This window comes from Chelmon rostratus, chromosome 21 (genome assembly GCF_017976325.1).
Source record: "Chelmon rostratus isolate fCheRos1 chromosome 21, fCheRos1.pri, whole genome shotgun sequence".
Lineage (NCBI taxonomy): Eukaryota > Metazoa > Chordata > Actinopteri > Chaetodontiformes > Chaetodontidae > Chelmon > Chelmon rostratus.
Window position 1 is genome coordinate 14,041,483 of NC_055678.1, and position 25,418 is coordinate 14,066,900.

Here is a 25,418-nt window from a genome sequence, read left to right on the forward strand (position 1 = left end):
TGTTTTTTGAGTAAATTGGTGTTAATCTGTTTGGGGTCATAAATTAAGAATTCTGTTAGAACTTGTTTTATAAAGTTCGGTGCTCTCAAAGATGGTTTTGGAACAACAGAGTCAGTGCTTGAAGTGTGTGTGTGAGTGCTGAAATTGATGAAGAGACCTCCCTGGATATGAGTGTTGCTACAAAGCACCACCCGATACTGTATGCAGAAAAACCCAGCCACTCTATGCGAGAGGGCGTAGCTAACAGTACTGAGTAGTCTGCAGTTCCTCTTTGGGGCGCCTCCTGACAGGAACTTGGCAGCAAGGAAACATAAACAAATTCCCTGTGGTGGGCTGGCAGGCTGGGCGGCGCGGTTCCCCCCTGTTACCATACATGCACAGCACAGCGCAGCTCGGCTCAGGCTAGCCCGCTCAGCTCAGCACCCACAAGCTGTGAGAAATGGATCTTAAAGGGACAGGTGCCGCCTGCGTTCCTTAAAGGGGCGCAGACCCACTCTGTATCTGCGGTCTGTTTTGCTTGTAGCTGTCACAGTTGCATATGCTGACATATTTGCCTTCCACTGTGCTGTCTCAGACTCACAGCGATGTGTGTTACCTCTGGTGTACTGACCTCTTGGAGGTTTCCAACAACGCCATTTAAACCTACCTAGGGGAGGGCAACTGCTGCCAGGGGTCCCAAAATGGTTATTTGTGCTGAAGTAGCAAAAAGCTGTAGTGATGATGATGTAATGATGGAGGTTGGGCAGATAGGAGGGAGGCCTTGCAATCCAGTACGGAAGAGAAAGAGGGTGTGGTGGGCCCATCAGTCATAATACACACACATGCACATACTCACTCATACTTGTGCAGTATTCCCACAACCAAAACATACTCAAACAAACATGCTTGCGCACACATGTTTATTTATGCATACAGTATGTGTGAGTATGCATGCACACAGTCACTCACATGCCTGCAGTTTTCTCTTTCTCTCTACCTCTTTCTTTCTCACTGTGCAAACACAGTGGTGTATTGTGCAGCCTGACCTGGTCCCTGTCCAAAGGCAAAGAGAACCCAGATTGCTGAAACAGAGGGCCCACTACTAACAGGCCAGCCAGGCTGTAGTTGTTATAGCCTGCTATGGCCTTCCAAACCAATGGGGACTGCTAGCTGAGCCCAGACACCCTGTGTGTATCTGTGTGTGTGTGTGAACGCGCGCATGTGCACGCTCTTTTTGATCAGCCACAGAAGGGTTTTTTTGGACAGCACTTGCAGGAGCCGACATGGCACCTCAGTGTAATTTCATAAGCACTGGTAAAGGCATTTGCCTGACTTTTAATAGTCCTTCGTCTCCACAGCATCATCCAAATGCACTATTTTCAACCATCCTTTAACGGCGGTGCTGGTGGAGATGGGCCATAGAAAAGAGGACCATGGTGAGCAGGAGGAGGAGACCCTTCTCTTCCTCCTCCAATTCTAACTAGGAGGATTCAATTTGAATCTCCTTTTCACTTTTTTTTCCTGGAGTGGTGACGGATGCAAGAGCCAGCTCACAGTCTGCCTCATTGGCCTTAGCCGCCTGCCTGACTGGCTCATCTCTGTGTACTTTCATGTGATTGGCACCTGTATTAGTATGGTAAAGTGCACAAAGTATAGTGCTTTAACAGACTGGGGTTTAGGTATTGGAGTATGTTTTTTTGTTAATGGACATCAGCTGAGTGGACTGCAAGTAAATCTTTATGGAGAATCTTTGCAAACACCTCAAGAGCGTGTTAAACTGGAAGTGGTGAGAGATTATGTCACTGCCAGACATTTTGTGGAAATAACAATGTTGTTTCCCAAACTCTCTCTTTATGTGTGTGTGTGTGTGTGTGTGCGTGTGTGTGTGTGTGTGTGTGTGTGTGTGTGTGTGTGTGTGTGTGTGTGTGTGAGAAAGAGAATAGAACAGTCAGTGCTCTCTCTGTGAGCAGTGGAGGATGAGAAGGGTGACAGTTCATTAGTTAGTTAGACTTCATTGTTGCTGGGGGGGGGGGTTCACAGCACTTTCCATCACAGGAAAAATCAACATTACACTTTACACACATCATCACACAACAGTGACAGACAGAAATACATAAAGTGCAACACACAACAACGGCAGGCAAAACAACATGAAAACAAGAGTCTTAGCTCCTTCAGCGAGTTACAGGGTTTGACAGGAAGTCTTAGGATCCACTGACAGAGCACAGCACAGGCTGCTCTTGTGACACTGCAGTGCACAGGAGGAAGGGAAGGAGAGAGATAGAGAGATGGAGACTGTTGGAAATAGATGAGAAGATGGCACCAAAAGTAAGTTAGAGAGATAGAAAGAATCTTCCCCCACAAGAAGATAATAGATGAGGACACTGAAAATGGGAGATTAAGAGAAGGAGATGAGGATGAGCACTCGTGGCGTGGCACCGGGTCTCCTGGGATATCATTACCTGTTGTGTGTATGTGAGGGAGTAAGTGCATGTAAGGTATGTTACATTTCCCATTTAACTCAGTATGCAAGGATCTTTTTAATGCACATACATGGCTATGTTTCCTTTGTGTGTATGTATGTCCCAGCACTCACGTGGAGTAAAACCTCCCACCAATGAGGTAAAGAAGACAGCATCAAGGGTCCAGATGTATCCACCCCCCACACCTCCTCTCCCAGGTCCCAGTAGGCACATCTCTGTAATGGCCCCTTATCGATCTTGAGGCCTCCTTGTCCACACTCAATGCCCATCGATCGGCACCTCGCAAAGAGTCTCAGAGGGCTGCTTCACATCCTGTGGCTGGCTGTGTAGACACTGTGTGTGTGGTGTGTGCATGTGTGTAAAACAGCGGTTGCTTATATTTTAGGAAAGAAATCTGTGTCTGCATGCCTGCACCTTCTTACATCTGTATACCTCTTTGTGTATGTGTGTGTGTGTGTGTGTGTGTGTCTGTAGGATTGTGCGTGTCCATACCTTTCTGGCAACCTCCCTGTTTCCCATTAATGTAGCCGGAAACCTTCACTGAAACTATCCTTGCACCATGAAGTGATGGCCTTATTCTCATTAAACCATGAACGATGCAGGCCTCCATGTCTAAAACCTTGCAGCGTAAAGACATAAACACTCAACATAAAAAGACTTGCTCAGCCACTCCGCAGTCTCCCACAAGAGAGACATGACAGAAAAAGAAGAAAAGGCTCCCTCGCCTCCCATGTAAAAAAAAAATAAAAAAGCCTGATTAATCAGTCAAGCCACATGAAAACTTTGCTTGTTATTGTTGCTGCTTGATTTATTGAAGGCCTGGATCTGGGTCAAGCATCCCCCCTTCTCTCTTTCTCTTCTCTCTTCCTTCTTTCTTACCCTTCCTTCTTTCTTCCCCTCTCTTTTTTCTACCTAAATAAGGGCCCACCCCCCATGTCTCTTCCCTTTGTCTCTCATCTGGTTTTCTGTTTTTGTTAAAGGACAGTTGATTAATGGTGCCACAGACAAAGCCCGCAGTCTGCTCTCAGCCCGGGCTCAGATAGGTCTCCACTCTAGGTAAACCAGAACACATGTGCTCTGGACAGCCACTGGGAACCCCTGAGGAGAGAGAATGGGAAAGAGAGAAGAAATTAACGACAGTAGTCGCTGATGTATTATACACTGTGATATAGGGTCCTTCCTGCACTGGAAAATGTGCAGCAAAAGGAAGAGGAGAAAGCATGAAGGAGTTGTGTAGAATATGTACAGAGCTGGGCTGACATGTTCAGGGTGTGGCCTTTTGCACCGTTTGTGTGTAACTAACATTTAGTTGCACCATGCTAGCCTCTATGTATTCATTATAACATGAAGTTATTCATCTGCTCAGGCTCAGCTTCACCTCTCACAGTGGGAAATTGCACATATTTACTGATTTTAATGTAGCAAAGAGACAGTTCAACACCTGAGTATTGTTTCTTGCCTGCAGGCTCCTCAGAAATGAGTACAGTGCCATTGAGAGTCTTGTAGAAGAGAATTGCCTTATTGAATGATAAAGGAACTTATTACCGTGACTGCAGTGAGAGCTTTATTGCCAATTGTCTTCATAATGGCTGGTCTTGACACTCATGTCATACTTTACCGCTGAACACTTCTTTGTTTGTGTATTTATATTTGTTGGGGTTGACATGGTCTAATTGGCTGTGCTTGCTGCCTGAGGTAAACATGTCTTCTTAGGAATTGTTACCCAGAAGGTATATTGGTTAATAACAATAAAATGCCCAGTTATACTATATGGAACTAAGCTACTGACTCATTCCACTCTCCTTCAATTTAGAGGCAAACCCCTTCATCCCATATAGATTGAATATAATATTGATTGTTTCATATGAGCAGAGATTATAAATGCTGAACTTTCCCTTATGATGTCTTTCTGCTATTTGAGTGTTTCTGTTATCCCTGTATATAGACATGTTGTGAGTGTGTAATTCATCCCCCCGAGATGTTGCCACACTGATGATTTACTCAGTGTTTGTGCTGTATTCACGCGATGTCCATAAAATGGGAAGAACAGAAAAGCCTCTTGTTATTTGGCATCATAAATATTCATGCATACTGCTTTTGCGGTGTGATTTTTTTGGAGCAATTTGTTAACAAGTGAAACTGGATACAAACATTCAAAACTCTCCTTTTGACTAAGCTCGGTGGCTGGTGGCTTTGAAGACTTTGAAGCCATTTTGCACAGTTTTGTTGGCACTTCTGTAGTAGAGAAATCGTCATTGTTAGAAACCTTTCCCTCTCAACCTGCTTTGTGTTACATGAGCTGTGCTACCACCCAACCTACAGTATGTGAGCCAAGGCAAGCAGGAATCGAGTGTTGTTTTGGAGGCAGAGAGATCCACGAGGAGTCTAGCTGGTCAGCAAGGTTACCGTCCAACAGCAACACCACCAGCACTTTGTGAAAATGTGCACACCCAGAGAAACGATCGAGCTCTTCTGAAGAGTCTGTTGCAGTCATCCACTGCGTCTCACCCAGACAATATGTGCCTGCCAGCTTCCTGTCTTTGCCAGCTCACACACAGGGATGATCCCGAAGCCCTCCTCTGGGTGTATGAGGGATTAGCAGTGGCATGTGGACTGCCGGAAGAGGAGGCAGGCAGAGAGCAGCCAAGCAGTGACTGTAGCCCTGGAGCAACACTGTTTTACCGGCAAAAAACAATTCTCCATCTCCTCCATCCTACCTCCATCCTGTGAGACACTCACAGATCAATTTGGGACATTGATGTAGGTGTTTTATGTGTCGCAGCAGCGTATAAGTTGCAATATTAACATAATACTAGTGAGTTATAGTAGTATACTAGAGGGAAGGAGAAAACAACATGGAAAAACTCCTGTAGTCCAAATCCCTGAATGTTTGACACAGAGCTGCGTGATTTCAGAAGGCTGATGAGAAAATGCACTGGGGAGTGTTCACAATAGGCAGGGGGACAGGGACTCACTGTGAACGGGGCCTGAGGTGGGTGTGTTCCTTTTCCAAAAAAAAGGGGCCTGCATTTCTGGCAGGCCTCTTGCAGTCCAGGAGCGGAAATGCATTTTTGAACTTTCCCTTTCTAGCTCTGCACGTGACATATGGGCTGTACCATAGTGCTTGCTTAAGTTTCCCTCCCAGTGCCGTACAGACATCAGGAAACAGGGGAAATCTGTGTCCCGTGCTCCAGCTACATATGCAATAAACCTGTGGTCAAAAAGTCAGCTGAGATGAAATGTGTGCAACACATTTTTTTCCTCTTTTTTGTAGATCTTCTTTATGTGATGTCCAACTACACTTAAGTTCATTAAATGCATGACTGACATGGTCATTGAGCATGGTGTTGGCAGAGGAGGGACAGAGGCATGATACAAGACTTTTCCAGCATAACCTTTCTACTGGTATTACTGGTGCTCCCAACCTTGCCAATGGTTGCACCACTGCATGATTTGTTTTTTTTTTTTTACGTCTGCTGTTTTTAACACAGTAATATTACAATACACCACAGTTTAGTGAGGTGTTGCCAAAACATAAGCCACTTGAAGCAAAATGTATGATAATTTTATGTATAAAAATGGCAAAATACACAATTTAAATAAAATCAGTTTTAGGCTAACATCATCAGAATTTTAGGGAGATGCTGAAAGAAAAGCTCTGCCACAGAAAATGAACTTAGAAGTTTTTAATCAGGACATGATAGTAAATTAATTAAATCTTTACTGCCCAATCATTACTACTGATAAAATTCATGAATTCTTACTGAAGGCAGCTTGCAGTGTCCAGGCAGTGGCAGCGGTACAGAAAGTATTTATTTTTATTTTTGCAAAACTACAGTGGGGCTAATCTTTACAGGGGGTTGGCCTAAAATCATACACAACAGAGGAGCACCCTTTCCCTACAACTAGAAATACCACGCATTACGCTATTATGGGTTAGATGATTGCACTCATTTGTTCACCTGCAAAATTACATCAAGAGCAACAGGCATGCTACGCCTTGTACACTATGTGATACGCTCCACACACCCACACATATACAGAGATAGAGGGGTGAGAGAAACAGCTAAAAAAAAGAAAAAACAAAAACACTGCATATTTTCCTGAGTTGTACTAAAATGGCACGTCAGTCTAGCATTACACAGACGACAACCGTTTAAGAGTCAGAACACATTAGCAGCAAATCAGACATGCTTCTTAGGCTACCAAGTCCACAGTGAGCCAGAGCACAAAACAATAACTGAGGCCATGCTGACAAAGTCAGCACTGTTTCCAAATTGACCCTATTATTAAGAATATATTCAAACTCACCACTGACATTTTCAAAGGAGCACAGTCCACCGGTTGTTGTTGAAAAGTTGTTATCCTACGTGACCACAATCTCTTAAGTGAAAACAAATCCATCCATAATAAAATTTCCCAACTTTCTTAACAAATCCTGCTTAATAATTTAAAACTGTGAAAAATAATGGCAATATCTTAACTGCTGGCATTCTCTTAAGATGTGTGCTCATGAGAGTGACGTGACGTTACATGTGACAGAGTAGCTTCCCAACTAACATTAGCTTAATGCCATTAAGTTATCCAATACGTAGGGTTATCTTAACGATACCAATGGTTGAAATTAGCTGATGCCTGGTTCAAATGCGTGGGTCAGGATTTACTGCGTCAAGAACTGCACTGGCTCTCTGGGTCTGCGGCATTCTCCCAGATGTTTCTCCCAGAGGCCAGTCGCATGAGTGCCACCATGCAAAATTTGAACCGGCACACTCTCAAAAATGGTTGCATAAAGTCTAGAACCCTAAATATAGGTGACTTGTCACTTGTTGGCACTATAACCTGCTGTGGGGCCCGAGGACTTTAGTATAAACAAGCATGGTTGTCTGCTCAGATGAGTATGGAGCCAAGTGGCTCATCTTCACTTCATTAGACCGAGCGCCTCTTAATAATTCATGTCCCGCTTTCCCTGGAAGCAAAACCAAAGGCTCAGCTGTGCCTGTCTGTCCGTATTCCTCGTCACCGGACATTTAAGCCTTTTCCCATTTTGGACTGCGAGTTATTTACTCACTTACCCCCCACTCCCTACCCTGCAATGTGCACCTGCCTGGAAGAGCAGATGATGCCATAGTACCAGAGGCAGAGGTAGAGCAGTTTTGACATACATATATCTTTTTTTGTCAGCTTGTTTTCGTCATTGGCTTCCTGCTCCATTGCAACTCAGAGATGATGTGTACCCTGTACCCAATGTACTCGTTCTCCTCCTTCCATCCCCAGGGAGCGCCTGTTCTCTTTATATTTTTGTGTTGTTTTGCCTGTTTTTTTTCTCTCTGCTCATCATCTCCTGTTGCACTGTGGTGTCAGATTTAGTTATGTATGCACCCCATGTGTTTGATCCCCCCCCGCACTCCTGTGTTGTGTACATTGCATAACCACCCGCTGCCAACCTTAGAAGTGTACCTCAACTCCCTCTCTCGTTCTCCTGCTCTCTCACGCACTCTCATTCCTCTTTTTCTGACACCCCCCATCTTCCTCTTGCTTCTTTGGCAGCAATCCAGGTCATCACTCCTTTCCTTCCCCCTCCATCCTGCTTCCCTCCCTGTCCTCCAATCCCAAACCTTGAAAGTTGGAGTGGTTGGTCTCCTTGCCTCTCTTGCTCTCTCTCTGTATTTGTCTTTTTCTCACTCCCCTCTCGCTGCCGTTGTTCCACTCCTTTTACCTTGCTCTTCCTTTATTTCCCATCTTCTCTCTCTACTCTTCCCCCTCTCCCTGCCTCCTGCTCTCCACTCTCCCAGTGGTCTCATTAGGCATGAAGCAGGCTGCCTGGTGTGTGTGTGTGTGCATGCGTGTGTGTTCTCTTAGGCAAAGTCTCACTTGACTGAGCATGCCACTTGCACTAGCGGGGGCCTGGGCTCCATTATTACCACAAAGCTGTCACAAACACTATATAAAGTAGCCTCCTGTTGCTGAGTTGTGGGTGAACACAGGGTACTCTCTTAACAACAGGAGCTACCACTGTTCTGCCTTCCCTGTACTATAGGCTAGCTACTGTGGCCATGGTTGTAGGAATCAGTGTGCACCTACACAGACAGACACACGTAACCTGGCTATAATTTTGCCAGCACCAGCTCTCGACACTCAAAACCACATACCAAGCATCTGTCTCCTATCTAGAATGACGCCCCACCTATGTGGTCCAACCTGTGGGATGTCTGATGCCCCTCTGTCGTCTTTTCTACTGAGTGAGTGAGTTATTATGTGTGTGTGTGTGTTTCCACCACTGTTTTGCTAGTGTCTAGTTACAGGGATGGGGCCGTGTGCAGGAATGGGCCTCTCTGCTGCCTCGCTAGCAGGCCTGACCCCAGCAGGTCAACGTCCATTACCACATGAAACCTAAATGTCAAGCCCGGCCCCCTGCTAAAGCCATTTGTCTTTCTCTGTGGGTCAGTCGGCCTGAACATTCACATACGCACGCAAACATACTCACCTGCTCTTACTTGAACGGTCTGACACGCACAGACATCCTCCACAGCAGGGAAGTGTCCCTTACTGCTGAATGATGTCCTGATATACGGGTGTATTTGAATACACATTTAGCATGTGTCTCTGCATCAAAAGATGAAAAAATAATAGCATTGCTCCTCATGAATACCAGGAATCAATTTCCTCCAACAACTTATCAGTGCTATTGACTGACTGACAGCCTGATTGAACCCAGCCGTCGGCCAACAGTTGTTTAGTTAAGCTTATCTGTGACTGGACTGACTAACCTTTGGAGTTGATAATGGAGACAGAGTTAGCGGACAGATGCAGAAAGCAGTGTAGCGTAGATGTGGCGCTTTTTTTCAATTTGGAAAATGCAGACACCTTCTTTTGTAGTAGGTTTTTTTTCTGCTTTTGACAGTTAAATGAGCCTTGGTATAGTGTACAAAACTGAAAGAAGTAGTTGAAGCATCAAGGACAAAACAGATTTCCTTTTGTCACTTACTCTTAGTGAATTTGATGTAACCTTTTTGAAACAAGGTCTCATCACGATTCAGTCGCTGCTCAAACATCTGTTATCTTGAAGGCAATTAAGAATCAGGAATCTTGAAAAACATCTTGAAAACCTGAATGCCACCTCATTTTTCCTGTCTCAACCTAATGCATTAAGTCCCTTTCACTTCTCGCTCCATCGGTCGAAATGGAAAAAGCTTTTCTTTTTTTTTCTCGTCTGTTAAACAACCTCAATCTCTGTATACAGTGATGTGCCCTAACAGCCATTATCAGAAAACACAGTGGCCAACTCCATCACTTGTCCCCCACATTACTGAGCAACAACCATCCATTTTACCAGATAACGGTCATGAAAGCTTATAGAAGCTACAGTGAACATCCGCATACACACGCGCATATATAAACACACGACTTGTTTACAGGAAGCTGTCAACCATGTGTCCTTATGATAAATAAACAGGGAAGCGTCCCTTTTTAATGATGGCGTATAGAGGCCTGCACGCTGAATATTGATGGAAAGATTGAACGCATTCTCAAGGGCCTTTCCAACATGACGTATGGCTCTCGCTCTGTATTTTTCTCTCCTGCCCTTCATTTTTACCCCCCCACCTTCCTCCCAACCCTCTCAGCTCCCCTTTTATTCATCTTAGACAGCGCCTTGTGCAGGGGTTTGTAGACGTGAGAGATGCCATAAACACATTTATCAAGTGGGGCTGTCAATAGGGAAGACATCAGGAGTATGAATGAAAAGAATGTGATAATAAACGCAGAGAGAATCGCATAACAATGCAAACTGAGTTCCTTGGGGAAAGCAGAGGGCATCCACAAAGTGTTGTGCCAGTAGGGAACAGGTTGCTTCTGAGTTTTTGACAAACCTGAAGCACAGTAGCTCATCGCCTGCTGGCAGTGGCAGTGCCGGAATACCACAACAACAATGCCACCTGCATTAGCAGTCTGCCCATGCAGTGCAGGAGATGCGGCGCTCCTCGCTTTGATAAATGTTTCATTGTTTATGCTGTCTCCGTCTCGCTTTCTTCTCTGTCTCTCCTTCTCTCTCCTCCTCTCCATCCTACATGTACAGTGGTGAGTGTGTTCAGAGACTGGCGAGCTTTTTACCAAGTGTTGTTTCAGCGTTAGTCAAGCGTTTGATGTCTGTCTCAATTGTTGTTCATCGGCCTCCCTGGGCTGAGATCACAGGCAGCATTTATTAATTTGCAGGTTCAGACTCTCAGCTGAGGGACCGCTACCAGCAGGTCCTCCACATGCCTTTCTTGTCGTGTCTTGTCTTTTCTTGTCTTTTCCTTTTTTTTTTTACTTAAACACTATATGCTGCCCCCTTTTTTAACTATTAGCAATTGGCCTACTTTCTGAATCTAAACTTAGCTGCTCTCAAGGCAAAGGAGTGAGTCGATCGTTTTGCTTGTGAAAGGGGGGCTGTGGGGGCGGGGGTGGGTGGGTCACAGTGTTATCTGTGCTCCACAAAGACGCAGGGTTAATTGATGCATGCTGGTGTCACTGTGCTGATTGCTGGCTTTTTTGCCTTGTTGGCTTTTTTTAAGATGCTATTTAACCCCATTATCTGATTAGTTGTATGTGTGGAGGGTTAGGGACTATTTTCATATGTGTGTGTGTGTGTGTGTGTGTGTGTGTGTGTGTGTGTGTGTGTGTGTGAGAGAGAGAGAGAGAGAGAGAGAGAGAGAGTCCTAGTTGCCTCACAAAGATGAAGAGCTCTCTCTTTACCTAAGGGGGATGGGGTTTGACAGTACTGTAGCACCCCCACCCACCCTCCATCCTTCTATCGAAGCCCCCCCCCCCATCTCACCCACCATCCCCCACTGCTGATAAATGTGTTTTTCTTAAAGGAAGGAGGTGGTTGGTTGAGAGGAGTCTCTTTTAATGTAGCTTTTTTTTTTCAATGTGTGCGTGTGTGTGTGTGTGTGTGTGTGTGTGTGTGTGTGTGCGTGGCTTGCTAATGCAGTGCAGGGCCGTGCTGCGGGGCTACAGGCAGGCAGACTCGGAGGCAGGCCTGCAACCTCGACCCCAGCATCATTTGTTTGGACGAGGGCCGTCAGCGCCTGTCGTGCGGCCCATGATGAAGTGTCAGTCGGTAATTGTCCCCGCGAAGCATCCACATCTCAGGGGGTGATGGGGAAGGGAGGTAGTATGGGGGAGGCAGGGAGCTGACAGAGAGAGAAATGACACCCTGGGCTCCTCCTATTCTCTCTCACCCTCTCTCTCTCTCCTTTTCACTCCCTCTTTCCCTCTAGTTTTTCTCCCCAGTCCTCCTACAGCTGCACCTCGTGTGAAGGTCTGCTGTGTGCCTGGCCCAGACCAGTGGCTCCCATGGAGCTTCAGCTGGGGCCTGGTTGTAACATAATGTGTGTTTGTGCATCTACTGTACATTTTGTGCGTGCATGCTCAGAGGAGGACAATATGCCTCTGCCTCTGTGAATGCACGAGAGAGTGTACAGCATGCGTAAACCTTGTGTGTTTTCTTTCTTCTATTATCCGTCATGCACTCATCCTGCTCATGCGGCCCTCCATGTTTTCTTTCTCATACTCCCCACATCCCAATTATCTCTTGTGCCTTCTACTTAAAATGGGCTATTTATTTTCTTAAGAGTCCTCTTGAAACCTCTTTGGTCAAAACAGTGGCTGCCTCTGCTTGCCCGATCATCGCGAAAATACATGTATATTTTTTCAGCCCCGGTTGTTTAGGTAATTAGATTTAGCGCAGGACTTATATTGATCGAACGATATCTCTATGTAATGAAAAGCTTTTACAGGAGGCACAGCAGCTATTTATAGTGCGATCCATAATGTGATGTTGTACAGCAGGGGCCTTAATGCACATCGCCCGGTTCCTGTGCATAAATTGCCAGCGTAGGTATGAAGTCAGAGCCCAATATAAGTAGATCCATGATGGGGGGTCGAAAAGACAGATAAGAGGGGAGAAAAGAGAGATAGAGTAGATGGAGAGATTAAAGAACTGAGAAAGGATCACGTGAAAGAGAGGAGAAGACAGGGAAAATATGAAAAACAGCATGGAGGAGAGGAGAGTCAAAGTGAAGAAGAAGAATAGAAGATGAATACTGAAAGGTGGGCAGGACAGGAAATGGAGATGCGGAAAGAGGCGAAGCAGCCAAGAGAGACGAGGATATGAAGGAAACCACCTTGAGATATGAGTCCTATGCCTCCAGTTTCCTCATTCCCCCATAAGACCCCCTCCACCCTCCCCACTATCACCACCTCTACCATGATGGGATGAAAGAAAACTGTAATGCATGCACATCAGCGACAGGGTTCCTCACAGAGGAACAAGAGGGGATGAGGAAGGAAGAATGAATTAAAGAACAAAGACAGGAAAGAAGGGAGGGCAGAAGGAAAGACGAATGAAGGATGAAATATGGGATGGAAGCAAGAGAAGAAGACAAAAAAATGATGTCATATAACAGACCAGAAGATGGAGACACCATTATTTTGCCGAGTGGCTCCCTATGACACCCCAAGGACAGCAGGTGAATTAGGAGGGGGCAGATGGGAGGCCTCCAAGTCCTAGTCCCACTGTCTGTCTGTCTGTCTGTTGGTTGGTTGGCTGCAGGTGGAACACAGCCTCCTGTTGTCTAAATGAGACCCTCTCTCTCTTTCTTTCACACACACACACACACACACACACACACACACACTCTCTGTCTCTCTCTCTCTTTCTCTTTAATGGGGCACTGGCCTGGGGCGCTAAAACAGCTCCCTCCAGAGCAACACACACACAGCATGCACACACACTGATCACACATCACAGACACTCCTGGATGCCCTTGCACACGCCGTGATACACACACACAGAAAGGAGAGGCAAGGGAAACCACAGCCCCCCAAATTACGCCCCAGTCTGTGAGATGATGAATCTGGTTGGTGATTAGTTAGCTGAGGAAGGAGGCATACTGCTTAGGCCCTTTAATGGGCTATAATTTGGAAGATAACTGTATTGTCCTATCTCTCATGACATTTAAATCTAATCAGACCCCGCTGCTTAGCACTGTGGTCCAAGATGAGGGAGCCTGGGAGGGATGAAAGGCTGCTAGCAGAGAGGGATTGGCCAATAGTGGGGCATTCTTCCCTCTGGGCTGAGGCGAAGCAATTAGAAAACAAGGCTCAAACACACACATTATTTCCTGCTTCACCTTTTTGTTATATTTTTGTGTAACTGACGATGAGTTTACAAAGCCTTCAATTCAGTCACAGAATAACATATAGCTACAGATTCACACAAAAAGTCCCTTTACACACGCACACACACACACACACACACACTTGCCCACATACACGCAAACATCACTAGGGAGACACTCCAAGGCCTCTCTTCTGCTCCTTATTACCACAGATGAGATGCTCAGTTTGATTAACACTTCTCTTTCATCCTCTTCATTAGCACAGGAAAGCCACTGCAGCAGCCGCGGCCCATGAAAAGAGGGCATGAATTAGAATCCACTTACTCCATAGACTGCCACTAATTCCACACAATGGCGGCTAATGGTGGGAAGTAATAGGAAAAGGGTGTTTCTAATTGTTTCTTTGGATGGCGCAGTGCACACTGCAGCAGCTGTTTCTGTACAGCAAACCAGGCCGCTCAGAGAGCCTGAGCAAAGGCCAACGCCAGCGTCGGAGGGCCCGCACGACTCTGCTCAATAGCGCTCATGAGCAATACATGCGCGTGGACGAGCCAATTTCCTCTGGCGAAGCGTTTTGCCGAGTGGAGGAGCTGGGCCCCAGTCAATGAGAACCACCTGGTGCTGAGGGAAGTGATTAGGGTTGGCACCATAGTGAGCGAAGAGTTGTTTTGTTAAGGAGGATTGAGATGTGGAGGAGGGGTGGGGGTTCACCCGAGTTTGGTTTGTTGGAGAAATATTGACGTTAGGTTTTTGTCAGAGCGAGATCTGAGGCACAATGTTGTTTTGTTGGTACCCAATTAGAGGGAATTATTTTGGTTAGAGCATGTGTTTTGGGGTTTTGACGCTGGTGCTGATTGCCTAGCGGGTTGCAGCGTGGGACATGCCATGACAGTGGGGTTGTGGGTTCAGCTCCCACACAGACTACAAACATACCAACTCTGAAGTCAAAATAGTTGAGAGAGTGGCTAACCATGGAGAAGATGAACACTTTGTCTGCATTGATGGGAATTGTATTGAAACCACAAGAATTTGCCTGTAAATGCACAGAGAGTGGTATGCTGGTGAGAGGTTCAGCTGCAGCAGGGCCCACCCATACTACAAACGCACTCTTTGAATAAAAGTCCCCGCAAATGGCATTCATTGTTTTTCTTTGTTACAGTACATCACTGTGACATTAATTTGCAATAGTCATCTTGAATATATTAGTATATACAGTATAAACCTGTTCTGGTTAGGTGGTCCCAAAGGAACCTCAATCTGATCAAAACCCTTGTGTTTGCCAACTATCATTACTACGGAAAACTCTGACCAAAGAAATGATCATTCTTAATTGAATGTCTTACCTAACACCTAAACACTGTTCTCACCAAATTAGTTGCAGAGATGTTGGAACATGGCAACATTGCAGAAACACGCAGACAGATGATTCTTGTAAAGAATCCAAAACTCTAATGGGTGTTCGTAAAGGACAGTTTGGGGATTAATTTTACAATTTGCCTTTGTTTTCTGCTCCGGCTAACCTGGAGGTTTGTTTTAAAGCCCTGTAATCATCTGAACGCTCATGTTTTTGCCCCGTCTGACTTGTTTTTAGTGATGTGGCTGCATTCCCAGATCTCAGCAATGAACTCGGTGAGTACAATGTTATTATTACCCACAGCAGCCAAAAACTATGAAAATAAGAGACCCACACCGGAATTATCCTTTAGATTAAATAACACATGATTATGGCGCTCCTCATTTTCTTGGAGGCAGCCCCCTAGAGCTCAACCTCTGCGCCGAGCCACAGCACCATTCATCTGAAGGCTTGTTCACTTTGATGTTTATTTAATTTATTTGACCTTTTAAATTAACCAGGCATGTCAGATCCTTCTCTGCTACCTCTGCTGGTCACAGCAGGCTCACACTGTGTGTGTGTGTGTTGTGGTCAAGAGGTCCAGTATTTTGTTGTAAAAAAGTGTCACTGTGTGTTTGTGTGTGTGTGTGTGTGTGTGTGCGTACGTCTGCCTTCCCACCGGGGTTATCACGGCTGAGTGAATGTTGGCTCGCGGACAGCAGAGCTGATCACATTTGATGATGGAAATACATACCAGAGAGGATTCTGTGTGTGTTTACGGGTTTGAGTATGTGTGTATATGTGTGTATGCAAAGGCAGAGCAATGGCAGGCAGATCAGGGAGGTCATGATACTCCTGGTTGTGTCTTTTTTAGGCATTAATCTCTCTGTCCCTGCTTGTTTGTCTCCTCATTTCTGCTGAATCTACCGTTCTTTCACTACTATATTCATATCCTTCTTGTTTCTTTCAGCCTGTTTTTGCTTCTCATTGCTCATTTCCCATATTCACCTGTTATTTCTTGGCAATTCCCATTTCCTTTCGGAGATCTATGTATTGTAATCATGCCCCATCTTTTCATTATGGCCTACTTGTCTTCTGCTCTCCTCCTCCCTGCCTCTGCCTAGTGTCCTCATTGTCCCTCCCTCTCTCTCTCTATTTTCTCTCTCTCTGTTTCTCTCTTAATCTCCCTTCATCTCTGTTCATCTCTTCATCCCTCCCCAGTCTGGATCTTGGCATTTAGGCCTCTAATTGAGCTGGCGTCACTTGAATACTTCATAAAGCAGGAACAGCAGAGAATCCTGTCATTGTTTTCTGTGCCCTGCACAGAGAGTGGGCAGGGCTACCCTATCTGTGTGTGTGTGTGTGTGTGTCTGTGTGTGTGTGTGTGTGTGTGTGTGTGTGTGTGTGTGTATGTGTGTGTGTGTGTGAAGGACAGAGAGAGAGAGTTTTACAGAGAAGGATAGAAAGGATATGAGATTTATGATGAATTTGCATTGCATATTTATTTGTATTTTACTTGTTACATGATATGATGAGTCAGCTCGTAGCCAGCTCATTTAAGCTGACACCCAGTCTCTTGAAAGTCTGTTCAAGTAACGTGTTTCACATTTCCATCTGCAAAACGTGATAAGATTTTTTTTCCTCTGTTGACACGCAATCCCCACCCCCACTCCCAAAAACTGAAATGAAGCAATAGCCTGCTCCTTTTCCAAAATGTGTTTGACAGCTACTTCGGCTCTCCACTAACAAATCCCAGCACACACTTGCACACACACACGCACAAATACCTTGGAACAAATCCCTGGCTAGCTGCAGAGTGCTGCAGAGGTACTGATCAATCAGGGTGAGGTTGTGTGGTCTCCTTTTTTTGATGCAGCACATAGTTGTAATCTTCACCGTTCACTTTCTAGGCCCTGGAGCAGAGTGTGTGTGTGTGTGTTTATGTGTTAGAGAGAGAGGAGAGAGAAGTTGCTGTACTTGGGTCTCTCAATCTTTCAATGAGTTTACTTTTCCAGGTGAGGGGCAGAAAGAAAGAGTGTGTGAGCAAGAGAGGAAGGTGGAGAGAGAGAAATGGTCTGAGTTCTCGAGTTGCAAACGGAAAGAGGACCCACTGCAGGATGCCCTCCAGGCAACTAATGTAGCTAACACACACGCACGCACACACACATGCAGAAAAAAAATTGATGGGAAAAACTGAAATATGAAACAGTGGCAGCACACATCAGCACATACAGTAAGAGATAGAGAGCCCACGCGCATACACACAGTGACATGTACACCGAACTCTGTGTGTGTGCGTGTGTGTGTGTGTGTGTGTGTCTGTGTGTGTGTGTGTGTGTGTGTGTGTGTGTGTGTGTGTGTGTACATGTCTTTGTTCTGTCTGGCTGTCCTCTTGGCACGTAAATCATAATGGATCTCATTATCCAGCTGGGCTGGCTTGGTGGGGCCTGTCTGCCGGGAGATGATAGCTGGATGGCTGAGGGGTTGCCACCATGCACACACACACACACACACACACACACACACACACACACACACACACACACACACACTCACACTCAGCTTTATTCATGTATGCATGTTATTTTGCTGGCATAGCTCCTGTAGGAGCATATATGTTTCATTCTCCCTTGTATAACATCAACAGCAGGACAGGCTACTACACACACATGCACACACACATGTTTGCAGCCCATCCAGACACAATGGACATTAGTGGCTCAGCTTGCCGTCAGACAGAAAGGGAAGTGATGCAGAGCAGAGGGAGGGACGGATGAAAAATGGAACTTATCCTCTTACTCCCTCTACCCCCCCTTTATTTCTTTCTTTCCTCCTTCCTCCCCATCTCCTATCTGTCACTTGTTTGGAGGACACCGGCAGATGCTGGTTTGTCCCTCGAGGTGAGCGGGGCTTGTGCTGCCATCTTTTTCCTCCTTATCACAGCGCAGTCTCCCACATAGGACACAAGCAAATCATGAATCAACCGTACAGGCCATGCAGTACACATCGGTTGTGAAGTGTGTGTGTGTGTGTGTGTGTGTGTGTGTGTGTTGGGGGGGGGGTATCCCAGTAAATCACATGTTTTGTGAGTCTTGTACACAAACACATACACACGTTGCAGCTGTATCCAAGCAGTGCTGGCTTTTATGTTGTGAATACAGGCAGAGCAGTTGGTTGCTCGTAACACGGTTAGGGCCTACACCATTTGTCTGGACATGACCATTACCCAAGCCAATTACTGGCTGGTGTACAGGCGACTTGCCAACAACCTAATGTTTTCCCGTCATGCCTGCCCCCCCAACCCGTCCCCTTATGAACACACACACAAGCAGAAAGGGGGGGGGGGGGTTGATCGAGAGGAAGGATGGAGGGCCTGGGGCAAAACCCCCACCACACCCAACTGACTGACTGATACAGCTAATAAACTTTCATTTAAGCTAATGTTCCCCTTTTTTTCTGTTTTCTCTCCGCTCCATTCAAACCTCGCTCTCCTCACTCTCTATTTTTACACTGTTCTTTTCCACTCTCCTTCTCTCTCCAACTCTCTCTCTATTTTCCTGTCCATGCGCCAGAAGAAGGGCTCGTCCGAGCAATCGATGCGGGCAGTCCACCAGCCGGAAGCCCAGCTGGCCGAACAGCACACCACTCAATCAGTCTGAGCAGCAGCACAAAAGGGCTGCCGCCGACCAACAGAGGTAGACACACTCTCTGTATACAGCAGTTGATCCTGAACTGAACTCATTTTATAAATCATGCACACACCCTGCGACGGCAGTAAATGAGATTAAGAGTTTTATATACAACAACACATCAAAGATTCAAAGTCATCTTTAAAATAGCACCGACTGGCCGGAGTGTTTTGGCTCACGTGTCCTCACCACTGCCAACCCTTCTATTTTAGAATACTCGAGGTCCTATACTAATTAAACTTTCAGACAAAGCACAGCTATGTTTCTCTTCTATTTATAGCAGCTGAATGGGCTTTGTCTGAGGCCACATTTGGCCCAGTGAGTACATGTGTGGTTTTCCCTGTGCTGGTTACCGTGTTAGTATGTGTTGACAGTGGACATGCTCCGTACAACCACACTGCTCGCAGTCACTGTACTTTCACTGCTTTTTCCTCAAAGCGTGTGTGTAGCAGATGCAATGCGTGTGTCTCTGCAGCGACTGACTCGAGGATTTGCATGGGGTTTTATCCCACTGTGTGTCTTTGCTAGTCGTAATATACTATGTGACGCCTGTGTGCATGCTCACATGTGCTGTGTGATCTCAGTTAATCTGTTTTTAAGTGTGTGGTGGAAATGGATTTCTGCCCTTTGTCTCGGTGTCAGTTGAACAGGGAAAGGCTTGAATTTCTTTCCCATTTTATATTTTGAACAAAAGATCAGTACTTTGGTTTTCTCTCCCGTTAATTTCCTGCATTACATGTTTGCCAGAAAAATATTTTAATATCATACTCAGAAGTTTTGTTCAGGGCTTAATTTTATATGTCCCAAAAGTAAACAGTAGTTTTTATGGCTGAAAGTTTTTTTTTGTTTTTTGTTTGTTCAACCGCCAGTCAACATGCAAAGTATGTAACAGAGAAAGGGAAAATCAACAAATCTTAACATTTAAAACTGATTAATCATCATCAAAATTGTTATTGATTAATGTAACTATTTAAACAAGCAACTGTTTTAGCACTATTGCTGTACTTTGTGCAGCATGGTACATGCAAGACACGTAGTGTCCCAATTACACCAAGCCAACAGCATAAAAGTTGGGAGGCTGTGTAAAATGTGAATACAAACCTGTTACAAAGGAACCTGTTTACCTGTGGAATGATCCAAACAGGTGTTTTTGGAGCACAACCACAACTTTCCCAGTCTCTTGTTGCTCCTGTCCCAACTTGTTTGAAATATGTTGCTGCATCAAATTCAGAATAAGTTGATATTTACAAAAATCAATGAAGTTGATGAGATAAAACATTAAACATATTGTCTTAAACTGTTGTCAATTCAACATGTGTCAAAAAGGATAAGTTATCACATTCTGTTTTATGTTTTACACATTGTCCCAACTTCTTTGGAACTGGCGTTGTACTCTATACACTGGTTAGTTTTATCTGGTGTTTCATGGTAAAGGCTATTCTTGGCCATTTTAAAGCTCCACATTTTTGTCAAAAGGGGGAGCGTAAACAAAATGAACATCTGATCATAATTTGTTCCTCGAGACCTGCATGTTTAAAATATGCTATCTACAGTCTTAACAAGAACATCCTGAGCCTCACTAATTGAAATCATCTCTTCATTTGCCCCAAGTCAAGATCCATTAAGACAGATTAGGCCCCACCGAACAGCTGACCTTGCAAATCAGGGTCATCAGATGGCATGGACAGTCAGAGGAGAAGTCCCTCTGCACATGTTCTCTCAGCAGAAGGACTGCAGAGGTGTGTTGTCAGGGAATGACTGGCCTCAGTGTGGCTGTTCAGAACACTATCTGGCTCACTCCTGTCAAGGACCTTTGTTAGCTTGTGATATGTGAAGGGAGAGTGTTTGACCTGCTGAGTGCACAACAGACTGAAGGAGAATTTCCGTGTTTCTGTCGTTACTCACTGACCTATAAGCGAACATCCACCCTCCCATCACTCCATACTCTTTTTCTCTTCCTATCCACTGACTTGCTTTAAATGCTTAAAGTTAGCAAAGAGAAGTGTCACCCCTCCCTCCAGAGAGGAGCGGAGGAGAAATCTCCTGGGTGTGAATTAATGTCTGCGTTTTGGGGTATGCACAGTATTACTGCATCCAGATTCCCTCCCTGCATCCTATAGCTGAGCCAGATTCCTGTGATATGAGCAGACTTCACTCCTCCACCCTGAATCCATATAGGTGCAACCCTACTGTGTGCTCATCTTTCCAAAGGTGTAGGGCCCTATATGTTGTGTGACTGGAGGTGTGCTACAGTAGGTGAAGAAGACAGTCTTAGTATTTTTTAATAAGACAGCAATAACAATAAATCCTACAGGCTAATCACCCACTCGCCACTCTTCTTCTCTCCCCCCGAAACCGGGAGCGATGCAGCATTACCCTGCTGCCGCCTTCAATTACGCCATTCATCATGCGTCTTATCTGGCCGCCGGTTTGATTGAGTGTGCACTGGGAGGCGTCGCAAACCTCGCATTCTCTACACCAGCGTGTGTGTGTGTTGGGGGTTTTGACAGGAATGGAAAACTGCATTTGGGGGGCATGTGGCGGCGGGTGTGTATGGGATGTATTGGGATGTGTGAGTGAGAGTGTGTAGAACGACTGAAATGCAGAGAGGGTGAGGGAGTGTGTGTGTGTGTGTGTGTTTGTGTGTGTGTGTGTGTGTGTGTCTTTGTGAGTGTGTGTGTGTGTGTGTGTGTGTGTGCGCGCACATGCACCAGATCTACAGGAGTGTATAAATCAAACCAGATGATCGTCCTCTACTCTGATCCTCTCTGTCTCAGCAAGCACATTTCTCTTTTTTCTCCTCCTACTGTCCCTGTACTTCCTTCCTCCCCTCTTTCTCCCCATTCCTCCTCCTCCTCTTCTTCTTCGTCTCTGGAACAGATTTGTCTGGGGGCCCCTGTCTAATCTCCAGCAGGGCCGGGTGTTGGGAGACGGGCGACAAATTTTAATAAGCAACTGGGCGCTGTAATTTAGCAGCCTGGGAGGGAGATTAGGCTGATTGATGCTGGGCTCGCCTAATGGTCCAGCCTACGGCTCCCGGCCCAAATTGGTGGTAATGAAAGTTTTGTGCAAATTGAGATGGAGGAAAATAAGGCATCCTCTCATCTTCCCTCACTCTCTCCATCTTCATTCTTTGTATTCTTCATTCAGTTTCTGTCTCCCAGTTCATTTTTTCCTCTGCTCTCTCAATCTTTCTGACAAGGTGCAGCTTTCTCTCTGTCTCCTTCCATCACATCCTCTCTTTTCCTCTTTCCCTCTTTCTTTTCTTTATCTGTTTCTCTTTCCCTCTCTCAGGCTGTCCCTCATTCTCTCATCGTTGTTCATGCTCTCTCGCCTCTCTATCTCTGTCGTCCTTTTTCATGCCCACTGCTCACTCTGCCTCTTTACCAAAATAGATTTGTCCCTCATCTGCTGTCTCTCCGTCTTTTCTTCTTCTCTCTTTTGCTGTTTTTATCAGCCACTTCTGAGTCCGTTTCTGTGACTACTTAACTCGATCTAGTAGGTTATTTAGTTTTACTGGCGCCGCAATTTGCTTCCTCCCTCCTCTGTCTTGGCCTTTCTTGTAGGGGATACGTGTGTGTGTGTTTGTGTGCAGATGGGTCGGGAGGTGTTGCCTGAGTAGCTGCTGTGTTGTCAGGACAGATTCATCCAGATCTACAGAGAGATGGGACGACAAGGCTGATGACTGTCTCCTTCCACCTCCTCTGTCTGTTTCTCTTTCTCTCTCTGTGTCTCCCCTGCTTTTTCTCGTCATCCCACCGAATCACTTTCAGCTGGCCTGCCACTCAGACAGGCTCCCTCTGCCATGCGTTATTAGGCCGTGGAGATTTCCAGGCCACTTTTCAGGATATGGCAAATGCGTGTCAGTGTCCAGCACCTTGTCCCACTGGCAAACTGTATTATTCCATGTATTTGTCAGACTGTTTTACAATTTTACAAATTCCAGTTGGTTATACCAAGCAAATCCCAGTTTAGTCATAGTTATTTTGCAGTTGGCTGTCTGATGTTTGAATTTAAGTTTGTTATAAACGCATTGCTCCATGCTGTTCCTGTAACAGCAGTATGCCTTGAATAAATAAAATATTAACAACAATAGCGAGAAAAGAAGGCCACATACAAAATACAAACTTTATAAACATTAAACTGGAGGAAGGAGGCATTGTATCACAAGATACTTGTGATACTACAAGATACTGTTATTGAAGCACTGCGGTAATGAGTGCTCTGCCGGAAATATGTCAAAATACAATCAACGTACATTTCTGCCTCTGTGGGTGTATGTGATTTTGTATGAGGCACAGGAAACTGGTTTCATAAGTCATACATGAATCTTCGACTTCCTCCAACCACCACTCCCTTAAGAGAGAGAGGGACAAAAAGGAAAAAAACAACAACATATGAGTACTAAATGCAGGGAACTGAAGAGTGGCCTTGGGGAAAAAACAAGAGGCCGCTAGTGGCGCAGGGTGTGGGCAACGCTAATCCAACAGTAATAAAAGACCACAGTATGGGTATGTTACATTTGATATTCCCACTGTTATAAAATCCCCTGAGAATGGATGCAATGGCGTAAACTCACATGGGACTTCTAGCCCTCTAGGAGTTCAGCTTGTGATGTGTGTATGCATGTAAAAAGAGTGGAAGAGTGTGTGGATGTGTGTACATGAACGTCACAGCTCCCCGTGTGCATGCGTGTGAGTGGGTGTGCATGTGTGTTAGCCAGCTATCCAGCTCACATTCCCCAACAACAGAGCGACTGTCTTCTGGCACTTTTTCAGTCCCCCTTTCTCTTAACTCCCACACAGCCTCTCTACTTTTGTCTTTTTTTTTTTTATTATTAAAGACGATGCCGCTGAACTTGTCCTCCTCCTCCCTCGCTGCCACATTGAGTTATGCACTGATCTATCATTAATAGCTTCATTAGCATTTTTCTCCCTCTGAGGTGCTTGTGTATATAGTTCAAGCTACAACAGGGATGTTCACATCATTAAATGAGTGAACTTCCTGAATTCTCTCCATGACAAAAGCAGAGGTGGGTAGGAGGAGGTAATTACACCAATACACTTGAAGAGTTCCCAACGTAACGAGTGTACACAGTCCCCTTACAAGCATTCCCTCCCCTGTTCCCCTTCAAGGCCTCCTGTAAATTGTGTTTCCTCACTCATATTGCACAACCAGTGTCCTTTTGCAATATCCTGGACAAATGTGAACAAGAAGAGCATTTATTCCAAACCCAATCTGCACTCCAGCCACGGCTAGAGAGAAAACTAGCGAGGCGACCAGTTTGATGCACAACGGTTATGATGCAGCAGAGTCGGGTAGCTCAGCCCGTAAATGAGTGGCAACTGCCTGTGAAGTTTATCTTGGCGAGTGGTGGCCCTTGTTGATTGCTCACCAAAGTCTGTGGTTGGGATCACAGACAACACAATATAATCTTGCTCCCCGAGTCCCGACAACTGCCTAAATGCAGTGTGGTTGAAGAGCTGGTGTGGGTAATTTCAGATTGGATGTGGCCTCTCTCCACAGGAGCTGTTAAGGCTTTGTAAGGTTCACACCCGGCTGGCCAAAGTGGTTTGTTAGAGTTGATTGTTTACTTTTCTCGGGGAGAGAGAGAGTTAGGGAGGTTTGTATGTGTGAGATGGATGACGGAAACACAGAATGTGGCTTGGACCGTAGACTCGTGGGAATTCTTAGTTCCTGGTTTCCTTTTTACAGTTGTAGCTTGTTTAAAATGTCCGGTGGTCAGGCGTGCAGTAATTTGGCACTGTTCAGCACGTTGCACAAGTGTTTATGCAGGGCAGTACGCCTAGCTGTTTCTTGGAGAGGCAGTAAGACAGGGCCATTTTAATAAATAAGCCCTTGGGATGCCGGGAACAATGGATAATGCTTGGCTGCTCCCTGTGCTATTTTCTCTCCTGAAAGAGCCTCACTGGATTTGATTTCAGCACGATTTATTTGCAGGGTTTTTTTTTTTTTTTTTTTAAGATATGGTGCGTTCACTTTGATTATCTACCTCCTATGATACAGGCTAGTGGGGGAGCAGTAATGCAAGAAACCAAGAGCATATGAATAGCCTCTGTTTGCTGAATGCTCTCCTCCCACCTCATAGTTTTATGATGGCTGATGCTGTGAGATATTAAACGGGCTGACGGAGCGCTTTGATGTTCCCCTTCATGTGATCATGGGATATGCCTGATAGTGTGAGCTGCAGGGGAGGAGGGTTTGTCTGTTCCTCTGGCTGGTTGTGGAGATGATGAGGCAGGGTGGGGGCCTTATGGTGGAGGAGGGAAGGAGTAGGGCGAGGTGCTGATGGGAAAGAGACGAATGGTGTGCCAGTGTCAGAAGTGGTCATGTGCTGAGGAAAGAGTAGGGAAGAATGAGAGGGAGGATGGAAGGAGGGCTTGACTGATTAACCTGTTTACCTCCCTGAAAACGCTCTAGGCGCCATTCTGATTAAAGTTCAGTCTTTCATCTATCATCGCCATAGCCGGCTTGAACCTTCAGAGCTGCCGATACCAAACACTGTCAAAACGGTCGAGCCTCCGACCTGAGCCATCACAACACCCTCCTACAGCAAACTAAATACTCTCGACCACTCTCTGGCTTCATTTGCATCTCGTCAGCTCCTGACTTATCAGGAACTTACCTCCTTATGACTCTGCGCTCCCTCATATGCTGAGTTTATATGTTCTGTATGCCTCTCTTTGTCTGCTACTCCAACTGTGCTTCAAAGCGTCTTGCTCTCAAGACTCGCTGGGAACCACGCTTGTGT

At 45.6% G+C, this 25,418-nt stretch overlaps 1 protein-coding gene across 5 annotated transcripts in view; it reads left to right on the top strand.

Annotated features, from left to right (window-relative positions):
- The window catches only part of raraa (retinoic acid receptor, alpha a), a 143,118-nt gene that overhangs the window by 23,604 nt on the left and 94,096 nt on the right, over nucleotides 1-25,418 (top strand). For 2 of the 5 annotated variants that reach the window (XM_041962248.1, XM_041962247.1), the window contains one exon: nucleotides 18,530-18,652. The exons of the other annotated variants lie outside the window; for them this stretch is intronic. The gene's annotated coding sequence lies outside the window, so the exon portion shown is untranslated. The remainder of the gene's footprint in view (nucleotides 1-18,529; nucleotides 18,653-25,418) is intronic. 5 annotated transcript variants of the gene reach the window in all.